At 44.1% G+C, this 21,312-nt stretch overlaps 1 protein-coding gene across 5 annotated transcripts in view; it reads left to right on the top strand.

The window, feature by feature from the left end:
• The first annotated feature begins 6,600 nt into the window (after window positions 1–6,600).
• Window positions 6,601–21,312, top strand: part of Setbp1 (SET binding protein 1) — a 377,571-nt gene continuing 362,859 nt past the window's right edge. For 3 of the 5 annotated variants that reach the window (XM_063231756.1, XM_063231759.1, XM_063231755.1), the window contains exon 1: window positions 6,601–6,741. The gene's annotated coding sequence lies outside the window, so the exon portion shown is untranslated. Of the gene's footprint in view, window positions 6,742–7,253; window positions 7,366–7,411; window positions 8,531–21,312 lie in introns of those variants that run through there. The other 2 variants (XM_063231757.1, XM_063231758.1) reach the window with 2 other exon arrangements.

The following is a 21,312-nucleotide window of genomic DNA, read 5'->3' as shown; positions in this document are numbered from 1 at the left end:
TATTTCCTTCAAGTTTAACCATTAAGAAACAAAGATGGTGAAATAACAGTTTGGTTCTAACATTGCATGAGTCTCTTTTAATATATTGTAAGTTCTCAAGGAGAATAATGTATATTAATAGTTTTTATACTCCTAGTACCTAAATGTCCTCGGCGAATACCTATTGACATAAACAGTATGCTGAATGTCTCTTCTACTCTTGTAGTACCTAGTACACACACACTTCGTGTACACTATCTCATTTAACTACATTTAATCATCTCCAAACCCCTAAAAAGTTGGTGATACTATCAGGACCATTTTTTAGATGAAAAGCCTGAAACTCAGCTAGGGAATGTGACTAATTTTTCTCAGGGTAAATCAAACCTAAACCTGTATAATTTTAAGACCAAGTTCTTTCCACGTTTCACTGGTATTGCAAATCTTTATATAAGAGTTTTTTTGATCATCATTCTAAACATCCTTGGATGTCTATGGCCTACATTTCTACTGGAGAAGGGCTTGTAGCTGGTGGGTCAGCTACAGGGGCCTTAGGGGCCTCGGAGGTCATTTGATATCTTTACATGAGGAAGGTGTATCACAAAAATGACCGCTAATAAAGTTGAGGGTTGTCATGGAGAGTTAGAGATACCCAAGTCAATGTAAGCCAAAGATATAAAGGGACAAAACAAAAAGCCTTGCAGGTAAATTTATTTCTGAAAGCATAGAGCAGAATGATAGAAAAGCAGACCAGAGACCAGTGCCAACCTTGAGAAGGAGACTTGCTGCTTAGCAACTTCCTTCTTCTCCTGAGGCCTAATGATTTTTCCTGTGTTTGTCTTCCATGATGTTCCCTTTATCCTTTTAAGAAACTCCCCTTAATTTGAACAAGTCATTCATATACCACCTGTCTGCTCATCACTTTGTCTGCACTGGCCCATGTGTGGGGGATTTGTAAGGAGGAGGAAGAGTCTCCATTGCTCCATGGTTTTCCTCTGAGATCTTGGACTGCTAGTGACATAAACTTCTAGCTGTGCTACAAAGGCTCAGTTAGGGATTGAGAACATATAGGACCTTGCTGTAGATGCCCAGAACTCTGAAGTTACAGCAACGGTAAGTCTGTCAAGGAGGCAGGAAATGGAAATCCAGAAGAATGTTCTTCCTGACCTTGCTGCATTTCAAATACTGATAGTCACTGTGTTGGAGGATGCTCACCAGGAACCATGCACTAGAGAAGCTTTTTGAAGTGAATTTCCTGAAGCTAGAGAAGCATAGATGCCAATGCTACAATTCAGTCACTCTTTGACTCGAACTTCCCTTCCTAAAACAATTACATTTGTTCCTTGACGCTAAGCAACTACAATAGCATCAGAGAAAGGGGATAGAGTAAGGAGTTGCTTCTAAGTGGAGCTAAAGAGTGGGTTAATTAGGTGTGGAAATTTTCTTCCAGTATCCTAGAGAAAGATATAGTATGATCTTCAGTCCTGGTAAATTAGGCTACATTGGAGGGAATTATTTAAGTGTCCATATCATTGTTCAGTAATCAAAACCAGTATTTGAACAGAATGATTTAACTTCCTAATCTAAATTACTTTATGTTTTCTGTGAAAAGATATCTTGATGACTGATTTCTGATGGCAAGATTATGCTTTTTACAGTTACAGAAGGGGAAACTGAGGTAGAGACAACTGAAACTGTGTTCCTTGCTTCATCTCCCAGTTAATGTCAAGGCAGAACAAAAATACAAGTCTGCTGCTGGTATTCTTGCTTCCCTGTTTGCTTGCTTGTTTGAGTCATTCATTCATGATTAAGGGCTGATATTTATCTAACATGCGTGGCTAGGCAAGAGAGTGGTAAGTTGAAATTATTTTATGCTCTACGCCTACTTCTATGCCCTGACCCCGACACTCCATCCTCCTGAACTTCCTCAGGATCCAACAACAAATTGAATATCATCTGGCTGGGAGACCCAATGTCCTTTCTGATGAAGTGGTTCCATGTCATATTGTTGATTAAATATTTTTGACATTAAATCAACACTCCAGATACAACTGGACCCCAGGTAGATTTATCCAGTGAAGATAGTACACTGCAAGATCTCCACCCCAAACACTTCTTAGCCTGTGCATTGAAAAAAAAAAAAAAAAAAGCAAAGTCATGCAATCTTTCTTGCTATACTTCTTGAGACACGGAGCCCATCACTGTATAAAGTGATGTGTTCTCATCTTAGGTCCAGTCACAGTGTTTTTCATTACACTGAGCAGAGATTTGCTTCCTATCACCTCAGCTGACTGGGGCTCATGATGCCCCTCTCCCCCAGGGCAGGGTCAAATAAACTAATCCCTATTTTCCCTGATGCTTTTCTTACATTTGAGGGCAGCTTTCATATACTCCTTAGACTTTTCCCTGTATGTTTTTTCCTACTGAGACTCTCTTGTGTCCTTGAATCAAAGAACAAAGAGATTTCTGTAGCTGTCTTGGTCCTGAGAGGACTTTGCAATTCATTCATTCATTTCTGCCCCTCTGAAGTAGAATATGAGGAGCAGAGAGATGAGACAACCTGGCAAATAAGCTTAAAACTAAGTTTTTTAAAATGATCTGATGTGCAGTCATTTTAGCACATCATGGAACACACTTCTAATTCCTACATTTCCAGAAATATTCTCAAACTAAATATGGCACAATCACGCAACACTCCATTGTGCCTATCCTCTCTTTTACTTAGGTACCCTTTTTATTAATACTACCTAACTTGAGAGGGTAGGAAGTTTTCTGGGATCCTGATCACACTGTGGGGCTTTGCATTTTCAGTGGAATCAGTGACTCTCACTGCTGACTGCGTATCAGAAGCATCTGGAGCATTTATCAAAAGTGCTAATGCTAAGTCTACTCAAGAGTGATTAAATCAAGATAGATCCCAAGCATAAGTAATTTCCCCAGTTAGTTCTGATTTACAATAAGTGCTGAGAAGTACTGCATTAGAGAACACTACCTCATTTTCCCAAAAGGTGAGAATCAATATTATATTTAAACCCTAGAAGGGAAGGTGATTGGTCCTGAACATTTTGATTACACTACTTAAGATTTTTTTTTTAAATAAAGGATGAATGACTGACTTGGCTTCATTTTTTCTACTTACAGTCAGTGACATAAACTGGCATGACCTACTGTCCTACTTTGACCCATACATTGAATTTCTATATAGGCGTGAAGTCCTCAAGTCCTGTAGGATGTGAGAATCCTAAATGCATATCTTTGCATTATCTCTGGCTTGGAGCCTGCAGAAGAAGGAGTTGCATTACATATATTTTGCAGGGTGGGCATGTAGATGTCCAGAGCACAGAGAAATAGTTCAGTTGGCAGCAATCAGCTATTTGATGATGTCAAAAGAATATTTGTTCTTATACTCATTTATTGACAATGTTCATGCAAAGCACAGCTCGGTCCTCATAAATTTTATATTTGATTGGAAAAATAGTTTACAGAGAAATAGATATATGTATGCAAAAGGAGAAAGGAAATATACTCGTTAAATACACAGAATAAATGAGCCACAGTTCTAAAGAAAACATGCACATGCCCTTCCCATCTTTCTGCACCTGGGTTTGATCCACTTGGCAAGCTTCTCCTTTCCGATAGCCCCGTGTGTTAATTGTACTTAGAAGTTTGCATGGATATCTTTTCCATTAGGTCATGAGTTTTTTGAGGCCAGGCACTGTGTCTTCCTCATGTTTGTATCTCCAGTTGTGACTACAGTAGTGGATACAGCGCCCATGCTATGAAACAATTTGCTGAACGACTGCATGATCTGACAATGGAGATTGTGCGTGACTAAGTGGGGTATGGTGCACATCCCATCAGGTGCTCACATCACCCCCTTTTATTTTCTTAGCAGCCCGGGGACCCAGTGCATGGGTTCCTTAAAAGTGTCTAGCATTAATTTCAGGTCTACTTCTTCACCAGCTTAGATGATGTTTCAAAGTTTAGTTCTCAGGCAATCTAACAGCAACCTCTGAGGAAAAGAAGATTTAAAGAAAATCTGTATGATTTTAAGCTAGAATGTGAAGGCAGGTCCCACTGTATCAACACATAATCATTCTTTTCCTTCTTTTCTCAAACCTCATAATGAAAGAAGGGCTATGTGGGAGGATGAAACATTGGATAAGATGTCAAAGGTATAAAATCTCTTCAATGTCATGTTAGTGACTCAGGATATTTATTCTTCCTTCATCTTTAAGATGATGGGATTCCACTAGGTCAGCTCCTGGGAGAACTTTCACTGCAGTATAATTCTTACACTTGGTTATCATCTATTATGGTAATTTTAAATAAGGTGTATGTTTCTTTCTCCACCTACAACATAGAAAGGCGGACTCTTACATACACCTAGAGAAAGAACTTGGGCAACACACTTTTGTTCTGGTTCAGATAAACAATAGTCAGTCATAGGCTTGTGGGCGAAGCCTTGTGATTTCTGGGACTTGCTTTCTCCACTGGAGATGTAGAAAATGGCCCACAGGCCATTAGAGTCCTCCGTGGGCTTTGGCTTAGGTTTCAGAAATCTAGGAGCATAGGCAAATGGGCAAAAGTTATCTGATTACAGATGACATTCGGTTTACATTGCGTTGTGTGCTTGATTTCTACCTCCATCATCAGCTCATGTGCTCTGCTGATTTTTTTTTCTAATTAAGCATTATTTTCTCACTGAAAACAATGGGTCAATTAAAACCAAGAAGATGGCCTACTGAAATACTACTAGGAAAGAAATATCTCAATAAAGAGGAACACAGGAAAAGTTGGTGGCCAATCAGAACAGTCCTTGAAAGAAAGAAGACAGCCAGTGTCGTAGGGGAAGCCCAGTTGCACTGTCTATCTGCTCAGACGCAGGGTGAACCTGGACGGGATGAAAGTCAAGGGGACCCACCTACCCTGTCTCTTTGGTCCACTTCACTGTGACACTCCTGTGAAACGGTGCAATAGCCAAGAGGTTCTGGGACAGTAGCCAGCCCAGCTGGAGGGAGAAGAAGCCTTCCCACTCAGTTCAAATGTCCTCAAAGTGCCCTGTAAAATGTGACAGTCACCAGTCCTCTCAAAGCAGACCATTTACATAAGGTGGCCCTGTCCTTGCTCCCATGCCTCAGTTGCCCTGAGAAGGCCCCCATCCAAACCTCAAATACAAACGCCCAAAAGCACATTTTGTTAGCACTGAAGACATTGCTAGGTTCATTCCCGGAACCCTGTGTAGGTAACTCTGTCCTGTGCCATCCTCTGTCCATCTCAAGTGTCCAGCTGTTATGAATAACAAGCAAATGCAAGGAAGCATCTGAATACAGATAAATCGCTTAACAACCACCACTACCACCCCCAAAATAAACCCCTGAAAGTGAAATGTAATTACCAGGGTAAAAAAATTAAGAAATAAAAATAAAGACATTGCACCCAGTTTGGAGAGCCTATCACATCTCGCGTCTCATCGCGCGGCTCCCCCAACACTGCTCCTGTTGTGTCAGACAGTGGCAGTGTTGAGCCCGAGAACCCGCGCCCAGCCCGTGGCGGTCCCCGCGGTCGCTCAGTCTCTGCGGCCGCCTCGACTCGCGGGAGCCACTGGGCCGCGAGGGCGTTGGGGAGCGGGCGGGGCGCGGGCGGCGGCGGGGTCCCCGACGGCCCCCACGAACTGTGCTCCTTCTCCCGGGCCCCGGCCCCGCTCCCTCCAATTGACCGAATTTCACCGGCAGCGGGGGTGGGGAGGTCGCTCCCGCCCGCTCGCCCCGGCCCGCGCCCGCCTCGGTCGGCTGCAGCCTGGGGGCGGCCCGCGCGCGCCGGCCGAGCCTTGTGGGCGCCGCGCCCCCTGCGAGGCGCGTGGCGCGGGGTGGCGGTCCCCGCTCGGCCCCGCCGCGCTCCGAGCCGCCCCTGCCCCCTCCCCCGCCCGCGCCCTCCCCTTTCCTTTCACCAGGACTCCGGGACTCGGGAGAGGGCGCGGGAGGCAGGCGCACGGCCCGACCCCACTCCGGCGCGCGCTGGGGACGCGGGCGGGCGGGCGGGCGGGCGGCGAAGGGCCGCGGCGGGGGCGCGGGGCGGGCGCGGTCATGCAGCGGCGGCGGCGGCGGCGGCGACAGCACTAGCGACCGCAGGCGGACGGCGCGCGGCGGGCAGGGCGGCCCGGCGCCGCGGACCGAACTGCACAGCTCAGCAAAAGCGCCCTCGCCCTCCGCGCGCCGCCTCCCGCGAGCCCCGGCCGGCAACATTTTTAAAGCTCCAGCCCATCCTTTGAAGAGAAGGGCAAAAATAGCAGTGCGCGGAGAGCCGGGATCCATATATATATCTCTATCTGTGTGTGTGTGGATGCGTATATATATGTATAGCATTTTTTTTGGCGCCTGCTAAAATTAGCCGGGCCGCCTCGCGCCCCTGTGCGGTGTGTGCGTGCGGGCGTGTGTGTGTGAATGTGATTACTCCAGGACTCCGCGGGCTCCGGAGACGCCATTTTCCCCCTTGATATCTCTCTCCGTGAATCGGTGGCGCGGCGGAGGCGGCCGCGTCGGGCGGGAAGCGCGGGGTCGGCCGGGGCGCCCGCCGCTCGCCGCCGCCTCCGCGCGCCCGGGGGCCCCGGCGCCCCCCCACCCCGGAGGGCGACCCGCCCCGCGCCTCGCCGTTTGACAGATGCTCATCGCCATGGAGTTGCCGCGGCAGCACCTCTGGGGGCTCGGGCGAGCGAGCGGAGCCGGGATCTGAGCGGAGGGAGCCGGAGCCGCCGGGACATGGGTGAGCACGCGCGGCGACCTTGGCCCGGGAGCCCCGGCGCCCAGCCTGCCTTCGCGGGCCCCGCGCGTCCGGGCCGGGAACGGTGTGTGTGCCCGGCGTGCAAAAGTTCACGTCGCCTCGCCGGGGCTTTGACTTTGCACCGGGCAGGAAGGGGGAGACGCGGCCGAGGGGGCGGGATGCCGGTCCCCGCGAGGCTGCCGGGCTGGCGCGATTCCGGCTGGCCCGCGGGTGGGCAGCGATGCTGGCTCCATCGGAGTGGCCCGTTGGTGGCGGCGATGGGGAAGCGTCGGGCTGGAGGGCTGGGAGCTCACGGAGTTTCGCCTAATCTGATCCCCCCTTCCCGCCCCCGCCGTGTGCACCCTCCCTCGGTCCTGCCGCCGGCTGCCGGGTGGCGGGTTCGGCGTTGGTGGAGTGGACTCGGGAGGGGGAGGGGGAGGGAAAGGGGTGGGAAGGCGGCAGGATATTTTTTTTTTCTCCCTCTTTCTCTCTCTCTTTGTAACTTGCAGGTTAAGTGGAGCTAGAGAGCTACATTGTAACCTAGTTGGATGGTGGGGGGGGGGGGTGTATCAGAATCTAACGTGTCGTTAATAGAAGAACAGGGAAGAAGTGGTCCAGCCGGAGAAGGTTGGTGTATGCTTGTGCTCTGGCTGTATGTTAGTCTTTCTCTTAAAAATCTTAATGGTTTTGAGTGTCTTTCTGGTGTTTCTCCGGCTTAGGGATTCTGAAAAGACAGGAATCCCCTTAAAAGCAGACGAATGCCCCTTTGAAAGCACGCATTGTGTGCGTTTCTAGAGGAGCAGTGCGCTTGGGAATTAAAGGCAGGCTTCCCCGTTCGGTGGTTTCCAGTGGGAAATCACTCCGGAAAGGAAGCCCTTCTGTATCGATTTATTGTTTTTGTCTTCCCAACCATTATCTCTTTGACTAAAATACTGTCTGAGAAGTTCCACGGAGACAAAGTCAGGTAAACTAGACTGGGCAGCTCTTTAAGCAAGATGGTGATGACGGTGATGCTGTTTTGGGTGTCTGTTTGCGATGGAAGCATTGTTGGGTAATTGCAATTTCTGATCGGTAGAGCATGCTGGTTCTAAAAAAATAAGTTAGTGCTGAAAGCCTTCTTCCAGCCCCCTCCCCTACACGCTGCCTCACCCCTCCTCCCCGACCCACACCGCTTACTACAATTCTGAAATTGGATCCAACTGCAAATATTTTCTTTTATGATCGGAAAGTTGTGCAGTTGAAATAAGGAGATGAGGCCAGAGGTACTGGGTGTGTGTGCCTATGTGTGTGTGTGTGGGGGGGGGGGGGTTAGTGCCAGGTGCTGTTTTTATTCTTTATGTATGTCTGTGCAGGATTCTCACTGTGCATGTCTGCCTAAAAAGACTGTGGAGGGAAGGATTTCCGATTTGTTTCCGTTTCAAATAAACTGTCCTGATAATCTTGTGAATGACGTTTAATACTAAAAGGACGATTTGTGTGTCTCTTCAACCCAGCAGAAACTGTTTTCCTAAGGGGAGTTTCTTCTGGATTCTACAGCAGCGACGTTTCCTTGTCAGTCTCTACCTCATCCCTGTCCAGTAAAGTTTGGTGGGAGTCCATGGTCTCTAAGGAAATTCTGATAGTACTTGTTTTCCTCTTACATTCTTTTCTCTTCTTTTTCTTTTCGTGCCTTCACTCTTCATGCTGTTTGTCTTCGTTTTCTATAGGCTTGCGCTGAAAACTTTCATGAAGTAGCTGTCATCAAAACTAGGAGTTGGGGCCCCATTCCCTCACTCTCTTGTGGCTCACACAGGTAAATGTAGGTTTCATCTGAATTCAGCTCCATCTGCAGTGTACCTGTGCATGTTTTAGGCAGGGAAAGAGGGTGGGGTACAAGGACTTAAAGAGGAAGAACACTCTGTGCAGGCCACAGCTGCAGTGCTGAGACCAGACCAGGGCAGCAAGATTCTTTTGCACACCCCACTTAGGTTTGCTGGTTTGCGATGGAGAGGCGGGGCCAACTGGCCAGGGGGCGTGTGAGGGAGGAGAAAGTTTGTAGCACTTTTTAAAGATGTAACCAGTTTACAATCCCTGCTGGCTCCCTCCCCTTTCTCTGGATTTTTTTTTTTTTTTTTTTTTTTTTTTTTTTTTTTTTTTTTGGCTTCCACTATCCTTAAACTCCTTTCAAGAGAGAGGGAGCCAGCAGGATCTCTTTTTCTCTGATACCGGATTCCCAGGTTTCAAAGGAAGTTGAAGGTGCTATGTTTTGTCCTGCATTTACTTTCCTTATCTAATACTAGACAAGGGTGTTGGGACAGAGAGTTTGAAGCAAATCAGAAGAGGAAGAAGAAAGCAAGTTGACTATAAAGTATTTGCAAACTAGGGAAAGTGGCCCCAGAAGATAGGGGAACCAAGCAATCCTCCTGCACATTAAGGATCCTCCTCCCACATTAAGAAAAACACATCCTGGTCTTGAGAAGTTGAATTGGTGTTAGAGCTGGGCTGTAGAAGCTGCTATAGTAACCCGAGTGGAGCTGGTGGGGGGGGTGAGCAAAGGCAGTCAACAGCCAGAGGAGGGAAATGACTTGTCTCTCATAGCAGGGAGAGTAGATGTGTCACTGGAATAAACAAACTGCAGGTGGAGGAGGGGATGGTTTGTAGTGAACATGAGGAGGAAAGGACTGTCTGAGAGGCAGCAGTGTCTGTTAGGAAGGGGGCCACGTCTAGCCTGGGAGAAACTATCAACTGCCTTATATGTTCATGAATGGGCCAGGCCAGTGAAGGCTTGTAATCTGATCTTTTGCATGTTAACATCAGAGTGTTACATAGGAAGGTTCTGCTGGGAAGAGCAGTTCTGGACTTCTGGCAGGGAAAACCTGGGCAAATCCTTGAGGAAACCAAACAGCCCCTGGTGTCCTGAGGGCTTCTGGTTTTGAACTTGCGTTGCTTAAGCAAGCTACCTTGTAAATCACCTGATCTAAGTGTAGGTTGAGGAAGAGAAGCCCTTCTTGGGATCTTTATAGAATTTAGTTGGAAATGGTCAGTAGGAATAGGTAGGAGGCTGGATTTTGCTGAAGAGGAAATAAATAGGTAGATACTTTCCCCTGGGTTCTCTGTTCCTTTTCTGCTGTTATCTTAACTTTGAATTCCATTAGGGGCTGAATCGATTCTTCTTTGGCACAAAAATGTACATGCAGGAGAGGAGAGTTATTGCAATATGATCATTATTTTTAGTAGTGCTTCAATCTCTGCTCTGAAGCTTCTGTATACTATGCAAAAGGAAGAAGATGAGAGATAGCTAGATGGATGGAACATCCTTTCTGGGTTCTGAGAAGACACTGAAACTTGGCTGGGCCCTGGCCTCCCAGAATGCCAGTTTTTCCCTTGAAGACTTAAAGTTTTAATTGAAACCAGAAAGCTATTGAAGGCAGACCCAGCCAGTGAAGCTCTGTTTTCTCTGATGGTCTGAGATGGGAAATAAATAATTTTTCTGCTGATGGCACTTAAAATTGCTTCAGTTTTACTATGCCAGAAGAATAGGGTAAATTATTACTAGCGCATTAGCATTGTAAGGAGTTGCAATGCCTTAAAGATAGGATGATATGATTTAGTTTGTGTAGAGGCTCAGCCTATGGGGGTGTCCTCACAGAGGGGGTGGAGACCACAAAAGGCTGCTCTTGTCCTGGAGGGTTAGCAGTTTGAGCATTCCTGAGATAATCAAGTGACAAAGGGGAAGGGCTTACTTTGGCTTATAGCATTAGAAGTTACACCCCTGAAGTACCTCATTGCTTTGGGCCTGTGGGTAGGCTGTACATCTGCAGTGGGAACACATGGAGCAAAATTGCTGACCTGACCAGGAAGCAAAAGAGCAGAAGAGGAAGGGACTGAGGCCCCCAAATCCCTTTCCAGGAATGTTCCTATGATGACCTTACCTTCCACTTAGGCCCTACCTCTCAAAAGTCTTACCACCTTCTTCTAGTGTGGCTCTTGAGATTGAACCTTTAATGTATGCTTTGGGGATGGGGGTGGGACAGTCAACCTCTAAAGCATAGTGCTATGAAAGCTTCCATAATATTTTGGGCGAAGTGGCACAGCGCCTGCCTGGCAAGCACAAGGTCCTGAGTTTGATTCCCAAAACAAAAAAGTCACCATTAAGTAGAAATGCCACTATCATACCTATAGGTTTATGTTTTCTTTAGAGCTGTTTCTAGAGACAACCCTGGTATCTCACAAGCTGTTCATAAAGTTGCAGACACTTTGGTCATCCAGATACTTGATAAATGCAGAAAAGAAAATACCAGTGAACCCACAAAATGTACTTCACGATTGCCAGGGTGATGCTTTACCTATATTGTTGCTTGACTCTTGAGTTTTCATTTCTACTTTCACTTGTCCTTCTACTAGATTTTGATGCCTTTTATACACATCGATGGGGATTTAGCTCAGTGGCATAAGTGCCTGCCTTGCAAGTGCACGGTCCTGAGTTCGATTGCCGGTACCAAAAAAAAAAAACATCAAGTTGGAGCTAAAGTTTGGGGGACCATGCTCTTTGATGCTTTAGTTTATGTTATCTGCTCTTATGGTTCTCATCTAGAAGCTCCATAGATTCAGGCAAGAAAAGCTTTCCATTTCGAGATGTTTTATTCCATTAGAGGGTAACCTTTATGGTTGAGAAAACATTTTTTAAAGTGGCCTTTGGTTAAGATACCAGCAGAGAAAATGATGTTAGGATCCAGTGAAGAATGTGGGCAACCCTGAAGCCCACAGGCAAAGATAGCTGAGCTGACTCTCAGCTTGGCAGAGGGTAGGGGATGAATCCTGAGAACTTTGCCAGGTTGGAAAAATGTTTCCCTGATCCAACTTTTCTTTTCCCCCCAGACACTCCCTTCATATGCATATAATTTTGTTCTTTTCAAAAATTATCTTCATATCACGTCCACCCCCTTGGTTCCCTTGAGGAGGAAAGGCAAATACACATTTTATTCCCATTCAGAAGATGAGGCAAATGTACAACTGGGTTGCCTGAAATGACACAAATTGGCAGGCTCAGGCTGCTGTGGTAGAATGTGAACAGCCACACACTGGATGTGACAAGATCTGTGATCTACATCCAAGTTAAGTGACACCCCCCCAGCAAGTTGATTTTGCACTTCTGTAACCTAATCAGTGAAATATGGACAAAGATGACCACACTTCCTATTTTGTACAGGTTGTAAGAATTTAAAATACCAGCCAATTTCTGAGACTAAACTCTGGAAGGATTTCCAGGCTACCTCTTGGAAACTTGTGCCTGAGATTACTATTGTATTGCCATAGTCCCAAGGTTAATAACTCCTTGGAATGCTTGGAAATTCCCCCAGGGCCTTGGGTGTTCTAATATTTCAACTGACTTAACAGTGTCTGTGCATATACTGATGACTCAGATCTGTGTGTGTGTATATATATATATGTATACATATACATATATATGAATATATATGCATATGCATGTGGGTTGTATTTTTAGATGTGCGATGTCTGAGACTCAAAGTTATCTAGTTAGACTCAAGAAATGCTGGTGCTCCCGAGATGCCCACTGAATAGGAAAATCAATAGAAGAAAAGGAAAAAAAAATGCACCCATACAGAGACAAGAGGAAAAGGTGAGAGAGGGCAAGAGGAGGATCTCCTTTCAGAGTAACCTAGAGATGGAGTAGGAACATTCAGGGCATAATGTCTATCCCTCCAAAGAAAAGATTTATTAACAAGCTTGTTTCTTCCCTGGCAAATCCAGGAAGTTCTCAAATCAAGAAAGTTCAGAGTCTATTGGCTCCTAATACTTTTGTGCCCTCTTCTCACTCTTTCCCATGATACCTGGCTGGCCCTGTAGAGCAGCCTGCACTGGGCATCTAGCAGTGATCTGGAGTGAACCCCATTTACGCAACACCCAAAGCTCTACTCCTGTTAGACTGGTTTCTCATTGATCCTGGGCACCGTGTCACCTGTCCACCTCCACATCTGAGCTCTATTATAGTTGCCACCCTGTGTCTGGAAGGTGGCCTGACTGGTCCCTTTTAGCCAGAGCATCTACCTTTTAGGACAGCTGGCACCACCCTGCCTCCTCAGGGGAGACACACTTTTCACTTCTCGCCAGGTCTCAGCTGCTTGTCCCCAGTTCCCAGAGCACTTCAGGTCTAAAGCGAATGCCTGGCTCCCCATTATGCTGCTTTGCTGTTTGTTTCACCTGCCTCTTCTAACTGTGAGTCCTTGAAGCAAGGGGCCAAGCTTGTCCTTCCAAGTCCTGCAACTGTTCATGACTGGGTGTCATTGCATGAATGAATCACCGCATTTATGTGAATACAGAATACTAAAAATACATGTTACTTAAGGTGTACTAAAGCTTGGCAAATGAAGTAACATTATAAGGACCTCTTAGGGTAATCACTACATAATTTAATAGCTTTTTATATTTTTGGCTATCATTCAAGGAAAATCACCCAATCTCAGTTTTTCCCTCAGAGAAGAGGTGATGATATTTTACATGTACATCCTTTCAGTCACTGATTCACTCATTCATTCAGTCATCAAATATTTATTAAGTGCCTGCTAGAGTCTCATCACCACTCTAACCCACACAGCTCCTCATTTTCTCTGGAAATTCCAATTGTGTTTCTGTCCACTGCACTCATTTTGGTACTTAACCATGCAGTCATCTTTGTTGCTGAAATCCAAATGCTTTTCTACTCTTTAGTGACTTGGTGAGCCTGGTCACAGTGGAAAAATACTAGAAAAACGCTGAGCAGAGAAAGATACCCAACAGGGAATACACTCAAGAGGAAGTCTTGAAAGGCAGGTTGCAGGCTGGGATGGCTACTGTCTTGCATATGATGTGGAATAAGTTGCTTTTCTTTTCTATTCTTCCCTGGACCTATTTTAAAGTGAAAATCTTAGAGTTGTTTGGACAGTCCCTTCTGAAATATTGGGGTACTTTACCTAGATGCAATCTTAAAATTGACTTCAAGTTCAGAACTCCTCAGACCCTTCAAATGGGGCCTCAATAACTGCTCAAACCAAACCTGATGAGAGTTAATGCACTTTGCTTGCGTATCTGATGTGAAGGACAAGGTGTAAGAGAGAATGTGGTGCCTGGGGTAAACTGAATTGGGAGAAGCTGCTCATTTACAACAGGTTTATAGGAATAGAAGGGAGGGCGGTGAGCTCCGTGGAAAGGGCTACCAAGATGGATAATGCAGAGGGAAGAAAAAGTTAAATTATCCCCACTTCTTTTGTAAAGACTGGTCCTCTTTAGTGAAATCACTGAGTTGAAATGTGGGAGATGGTACTAAGTCAGCTTCTGGAAGGTTCAAATTAGTGTGACTGTCAGGACTTGGCTACTGCTTCCTGTTTCCTGTGTCCAGTCAGCATCTGGAATCTCTGCTATTGGTTCTTTATTTACTACTTGGATTTAGGGTCTGCATATCATTTCCTCATGTGGATTCTAAAGATCTTAAAGCTGTAGTTCTGGAATGTCCTTTCCACCCCTAAAGCACCTGATCTGCTCTGCCACTGGAAGGTACTGGCATCCTGTGTTCAATAATGGACAAGTGTGAATTTGTGTTCATTTTGAGCTCAGAACACAGTTTGTTTAAAGCCAGAACCCTCTGGATGATGTTGGGCTTGGATGGGATCAGAAAAAAATTGGCTTTGACCTAACTCTCTGTGAAAGTTCCATGGGGCTTCTGAATTACCTAGGGGCACATTATTTGGATAGTCAGAAAAAGAAAACCTCTTTGAACTGCTAAGATTTTGCAATACATTTACCCCAGGATCTTGCAAAGGATTTGGGATGAAAGTGGGGAGAAAAAGAGAAGCAAACTCTATAAAAGCAATTTGTTCATTATTTCTTCTATTTGCCAGCGATTCAGTCTTTTCAGTGGAGAGGAGCTGCATGGAGTTTAAATATGACTTGAAAAAATGTAGAGACTGGAGAGGCTGAGTCTGATGGATCCAATATAGTAGCTTGAGAATGTTCATTGAAGGCAAAGGAGCACCCATGCACTTGTAGCAACAAATACTGAAGTCTGCGTATTCCTGTGCAGTTGGTGGAATCTGTGCCCATGACCTATTGTTATTTGAGCAGTGGGATCTTTGATTTTTTTTTTAAAAGTATTAATACAGTGGCTAAAAAAAGGATGATTTGATCTGAAAGCTCTGTGGGCCTGCTTTCTGCTTGCTACTGTCTAATCTAGAGCTCTATTACCATCAGGTTTTTTTGATCCCCAAATATTTATTAAAGTCTCAGCATTGTACCATGTGTGAACCATTGTGCCTGATGCTCTTGGCAGAAAAGGTATGCTGTGGGATGTGGCTTTTGCCCTTGGAGAGTGCATAGTATATTTTGAGAGACATAATTTAGCATAAAGGAAAATCACTGGCTTTGCAGCTAAAGTAGGAACATGATCCCAAGTGGAATTTTGCTATACTTTGCAGAGGTAGGGTTTAATCAGGGAAGACTTCAAAGTGGATATATTTGAGTTTTGATGGAAGAAGTGGAACAGGAGAATCGATAAAACACCTTTGGCATAATGTCAGAGATGGATGAAATTCAAGTATGAATTTGGAGTTGCCCAAGGAAACATGCTAAATTGTGAGTGTGTACTGCATCTGGCAGGACTGGGTAGCCCTGAGAATTAAGGTTCAGATGGTTGATATTGAAGATCAGATAACTTGTTGGTATAAGGTCTTCTGTCCACAGTGGAAAAGAAAAAACCTAGGATCCTGTAAACTGGATGCAGTCTACCTACTTAGGGTATTCATTCAAACTACCAACTTCTCAACACTCTGATTTAGTTAAATTCCTTTGCTGGTTGACATTAAGAATAATGCAACCAGATTGATGAGTGCTACAGGGATTCATAGAAATGGAGGAGAGGACAAAGGGTCTGCCCTTGATCTGGGTGGAGGATGTTCTGACGTGTCATGAAAAACAGTGGAGGAACAGCAGATAACTATCAAGCCAAGTGCTGAACTGTAGTAAGAGCTCACGCAGAGACAGCAAGGGGTGGGCAGATCAGAGAAAGCTTCAAAGAATGAGTGGGGCTTGAGCTACATCCTGCACCAGATCCTTCTTGGGTCCAAGACAATATTGGGTAGGTGCAGACAAAATGATATACTTGGATTATATTATAGAGGGAGAAAGGAAACAGATAACATAGGACTCTGTGGGTGTCAGGCATGAATGCAGATGGGATTTAGTCCTGTAGGAAATATGTCAAGGCTCCATCTCCCTAGAGCTGAGCTGAGGAGCTATGATCACAGGCTTCCAAGGGCAAGAAGGAAAACCTGAGAAGCAGGAGAGAGCCACTCAGAAATGTCCACGCACACCACATGGTAAGAACTCAACCATTGGATCATCTGCTTGTGCCACTAGGTCCTGTGCAACTCCAGTTTACCATTCTGTATTTCAAAAGAGTTATCCTTAAAATAAACAAAAAAATTACACATTAGCATGTGGACTGAGAATTGGCCACTCTGTGACACACAAAACCCTCTGGTACTGTAATTTATCTCTAGGGTTTTATTGTGTAATTGGAGAAGGACATAAAGTTGCAGTACCAGTGCAAGGCTTAAAGGAGAGCTTGATATAGCTAGAGAAAAAATATCACAAAGGGACATGAAGCCAGTATTTGTTCAGATATCTGATATGGCTAGCATCTTTTATAGCAGAAGCATAAATTTGTAAGTGTCAGATTATACTTTATATTCAATTGATATGAGCAAAGCAATTGCTGAATCAGATTGTTCAGAAGTTGAAGAACTTGAATTAAGGCTGAACAAACAATAAGATTAACCTGAGAGGTTTTTGAAAGAAAGACTAAGGAATTTATGCTCTGTTCAGTCATTTGGTTTTTCTGCACCCATTATCTCCAAGTAATTTTATTATGTTTATGCCCAGTTTTAATGACTGGAGGATCAGAGTCCAAGTGACCTCTAAGCCTTGTTATTTGGAGACTGGATGTATCATGAGTCAATTGACGTTTGGAGTCACGCAGGACTATCTCAGTGATTTCAACAAATCTGTCAACTTCAGTAGTTTGATCTTTAAAATGGGCCACATTAGTGGGTTAAATCAGATAGTAAACTTACAGTTAAATCAAATAACACACTTAAGTCAGTTTTAAGTTGGAAAGTATATTCAAAGATAGGTTTATCTACTTTATCCTGAGACTCTCTACTTTGAACAGGAAGCCCTATGGTCACAATACTATTCTTTAAGTCATCGTGTTAAACCTATATTGACATCGTGCTGTGTGCATTTTTAAATTTTTTTTCCTGTAAGATTCTGTGAAGGTGAAAAGAAGGATTGGTGATTAAAGTGATGCTCAGAGAGTTTAAATCATGTGGAAAGTTGGATGGTGTTGCCTTCAGAGCTCACATATGTAGAAGCAGCTCTGAGCTTTACCTATATTATGATACAAAAGAGACTTTGGAAACATATGTGCAATCATGCACACTTTAACAATGGGGATGCATTCTACAACTGAAATGTGAGGTGATTTTGTTGTGTGTGAATGTTGTAGATTGTGCTTATGTAAACCTAAATGATCTAAGACACTTAACATGATCCCTTGATGCAGTTAGAAGATGTAGCAAATAGGAGATGGATGAGGATGCTTGCTGTGTAACACAGCATACTGTTTTGCAGTCAACTTTTTTATAAGTAGAAAGAGCTGCCTTGAAAATAATAAAAAGTGTAGAAAAGTAAAACATGCAAACCAGTAGCATAGTCATCTATTATCTTTATCAAGTATTATGTAGTAAATAGAACTCTGTGTTCTATACTCTTATGTGGCTAATGTGTAGTGAGTTTGTTTACACCACCAGCATACTCGTATGGTCAGACATGTACAAGCTCTACAACATCACCAGGTGATGGGAAATGTTCAGCTCCATTATAATCCCACGCAAACACAATCTTATATGTGGTCTTTTGTGGACTGCAATGTTGCTATTCAGTGCATTGCTGTATCTGGAGTTGATTGTGGACACAGATGATGTGAGATGTTGAGTATATTATGAGCCTCTGTGGTCCTTCATTGTTAGACATGTACATTGAGGATAGGATCTTCTTTTTCATAGAGCTGTTGCATAAATTAAACTAATAATAACTATACAGGGTTCAGCACAGGCCATTGGTAAACATTTACACTTTTTTTTTCCACTATGAGAGTGTACTTTCCTGTGTATGGAGAAACATAGGCAACAAGTGGAAAAGCTCAACTTGAAAACTTGTGAACCGGCCTGCCAGTATTATAGAGGTCTTTTCCCAGGAGTCCAGACCCAAGGCTCCTGCTGTTGTGTTGTGTCATTGGTTCCCAGAGGAAGCACTGCTTTTGTAGGTAGAGCTGGAACTGTTGATTAATAAACACCACCAATCCTCTGGTTTCAGAAGTTTGAGTCTGTTTTTTTTTTTTTTTTTTTTCCCTGTCATGGAGACATCTAAGCTCAGATCTGATGTTGTATGCTTAGCCTTGTGTTTAGCTCAGTCAATCCAGCTGGGCAAATCTGAGGAACAAGTAGGAGCTGATAAAAAGGCGGAGAGAATCAGCCCTGCCTTTGAAGAGCTTGTAGTTGCTTGACAACTACTATAGAGGCCAGACTCAATACCTGGGAACACTGGATTGAGCTGGAAGGTGTCACAGATCTCACTCATGTTGACCCTTCATTCTAACCATAGTGATGGGAAGACTAAAGGTGAAAAAGGAATTTTCCAGGGTCATCTACTTCCAAATGGCAAGGCATGCCATGGTCTTGAATCTGCAATCTTTGTCTAAATCAAGTGTTATTTGCTATATGAGATGAATAGGAAACAGGAGGACAGCAATACTCAAATAACAGCAACACACTCAAGTCAGCAGTTTCAAATTGAGCTGAGTTTCTGTGTGTCCCACTGCGCAAGGAGATGGGGGAGGTTGATCCCTGAAATGTTCAAATGGGATCTGGAAAGAGAGGGCAGCACTTAGTTGAAGGCTAGCATGGGTGGTGAGAGAGACTATGAGACTGAATCAAATTTAACATAAAATTTGAGCACTTACTATGATGATCCCAGTATGTCCTTTCATAATTATTATCTCGTTTAATCTTCAATTACTTCTCAAAACAGCCCTTGAGGTAGGATTATTACTCGATTTCCAATTGAGACTTGAGCAGATTAAAAATGTTTCCCAAGAACAAAGTTACCAAGTAGGAAATAGAGCCTAAGTAATCTAATCTCAGAATATCAACTCCCTGGAACTTCTTTATAAGAATTAAGTTGGTACAAACACGTGTTGTACTGTTGGACAGTGACTGTCTGTATTCACTCTGTGCTGAAATATGTGGAGACCTATTTAAAACATGAACCCTTCCTTCACAGAGCTCCTGATAAAATGGGTAAGATAGATAATTAAATGAAATATTGAGACACAGTTTGCCAATTACTTTGATTACAACATACTCTGCAAGTGAGGGTAAGGCCATCTGTGTGTGTGTGTGTGTGTGTGTGTGTGTGTGTGTGTGTGTGTGTGTACAAATACAAGTGTATACCAGGGAAACTTTAATAAAAGTGGGTTTTACCATCTCCATGAACAAGGTAAAATTACCCTACAAACCAGTTTTTGAGAAGTAATTTAGAGATAACACAGTGGACAAACAAACAACAGGCAGCTAAGACCAAATAGAGAAGTATGTGTAGAATCATATACCAGTGCAGCTCGTGAGATGCTGCTGGAGAACATGGTGGGGGACAGACTCAGGGAATGCTGCTTGGAGGAGGTATAATGTGATCTGGTAGATACCACACAGGTATGTAGTGCATAAAAAAGCCACAGAGTAGGAGCTTTTTCCTTTGCTATAAACACTGTTGTATTTTAATGTCAGAGAGCTGTCTTTGCTCTTGCTGATTGAGAGCTAGGTTAGGGCTAGGTCACTCGATCCATTTGCCATTGTTTATGGAACATTTATTCTGGAGCATTTCTGCAGCATGATGGATTTCAGGAAACATCACTCAGAGCCATAGGCACCTGTTCTAATGGTGTCTGTGTGGTCTTTCATACAACCTTTCATTTCAGTGAAGAAACTGAACTGCTTGTGCATGTCACAGGACTATACCAGTCTCTGGGAATACCATGGTGAGCCCAGATCCTACCCTCAAGGGTTTCCTTTCAAGTAAAGGAGGCAAAGGTAAAACCAAGATTGGCACAACTGTTCCCTTACACAATAAGTGCCAGGAAAAATACGTTCTGTGCTACAAAGACATAAAACAGGGACTCCTGACCTGATTTGCAAAGCTCAAAGGAAAAATATTTAATCTGATCCCAAGCTATGAAGAGGCATTAACTCAAGGAACAGGAGGAGGATCCCAGGTGCCAGCAGAGGTGGGTGAAAAACTACTTATGATTCTCACTGCAATAACTAGCAGACATAAAGAAGGGTGGATAATCATCTATCCTAGTGCCAAAGCTAGTCTCTTGCTATAATCTGGCAAAAGATTTTTTACAACTATAGGTCAATGAGTATAGATTGAAAATATAGCTGCTTCTCTGTATTCATATAAATATCAGTTAGGATCACATTCTATCCTTTTATTCTAATTTAACTTACCAGATCAGAAATGCACAATTTCCAAGTAGGGGATATAGTTCCCCAGTAGAGCATCTATTTACCATGCATTGAGAGCTCCAGAAATGATCCCTACCAAACAAATACACACACACACACACACACACACACACACACACACACACACACACAGAGAATGAGATTCACAGTTTCAATGAACTACAATGAACTACAAAATTGGTAACCTCTGGTTCTACTGCATGGCCAGCTTTAATAAAAATAACTGAAGACTCTCCCCTCTGTAAATCATATTCTCAAAGGCTATACTTCACATAAAACAAAAGGACAAGATTGAAAAGGGAGGAGTTTGGGGGGGGCAGTAGAGCCTTCTGCGTGGAGACATTTTTTCAAGTAAGTTCTGAGGGCAACATAAAAAATTGCCATAATAATATTGTGGATCTTAGTTGTTCTGAGCTTCAAAGACTCTAGCAGAAGAATCCCCATCTAGTTCAGCCAAAACAGTAGTAGATGGACATCTACTGTCAGTGCTGTCCTTGTGAATGTTTAATATTCCCTTCTCCATATTTTCATTAAAGTTCTGATTTGTAACATCTATCGATTCCTCCTGTGTAAACACACTTGCTGTGAGTGATTCTGAAGCCCCCCACTTGATGCTACTGAATATGCAGTTGGGAAGAGAGCCACAGGATGGGACTCAGCTTAGGCACACCATTGTTCATTGGGCCTGAGGCAGCTGCTGGTGACAGAAATGCAGGAACGTCTTACTGGCTTCAGGATGGATGCAGAGGTGACTCAGAGGCATACCAGTTCCTCCTCTGCAGCCAGCCCTTGTCTGTGTGTCTCTCCAAGTCAGGAGATGTTCCAACAGGAGGCCTGAGAGGGAAAACCTCTAAACAAGATAAAGGAAGAATAACATGGGATTAGCTATGACAACAGCAAAGCAAAATGTTCTGAGGTTGCCTGGCGTCTTGAAAGGAAGAGGATGGCCTCAGTAGAA

This window comes from Cavia porcellus, unplaced genomic scaffold (assembly GCF_034190915.1).
Source record: "Cavia porcellus strain 051 isolate PalLab524CR breed Dunkin Hartley unplaced genomic scaffold, mCavPor4.1 scaffold_20, whole genome shotgun sequence".
Taxonomy (NCBI): domain Eukaryota; kingdom Metazoa; phylum Chordata; class Mammalia; order Rodentia; family Caviidae; genus Cavia; species Cavia porcellus.
The sequence above is the reverse complement of the archived record's forward strand: the minus strand, read 5'-3'. Positions and strand labels throughout refer to the sequence as shown.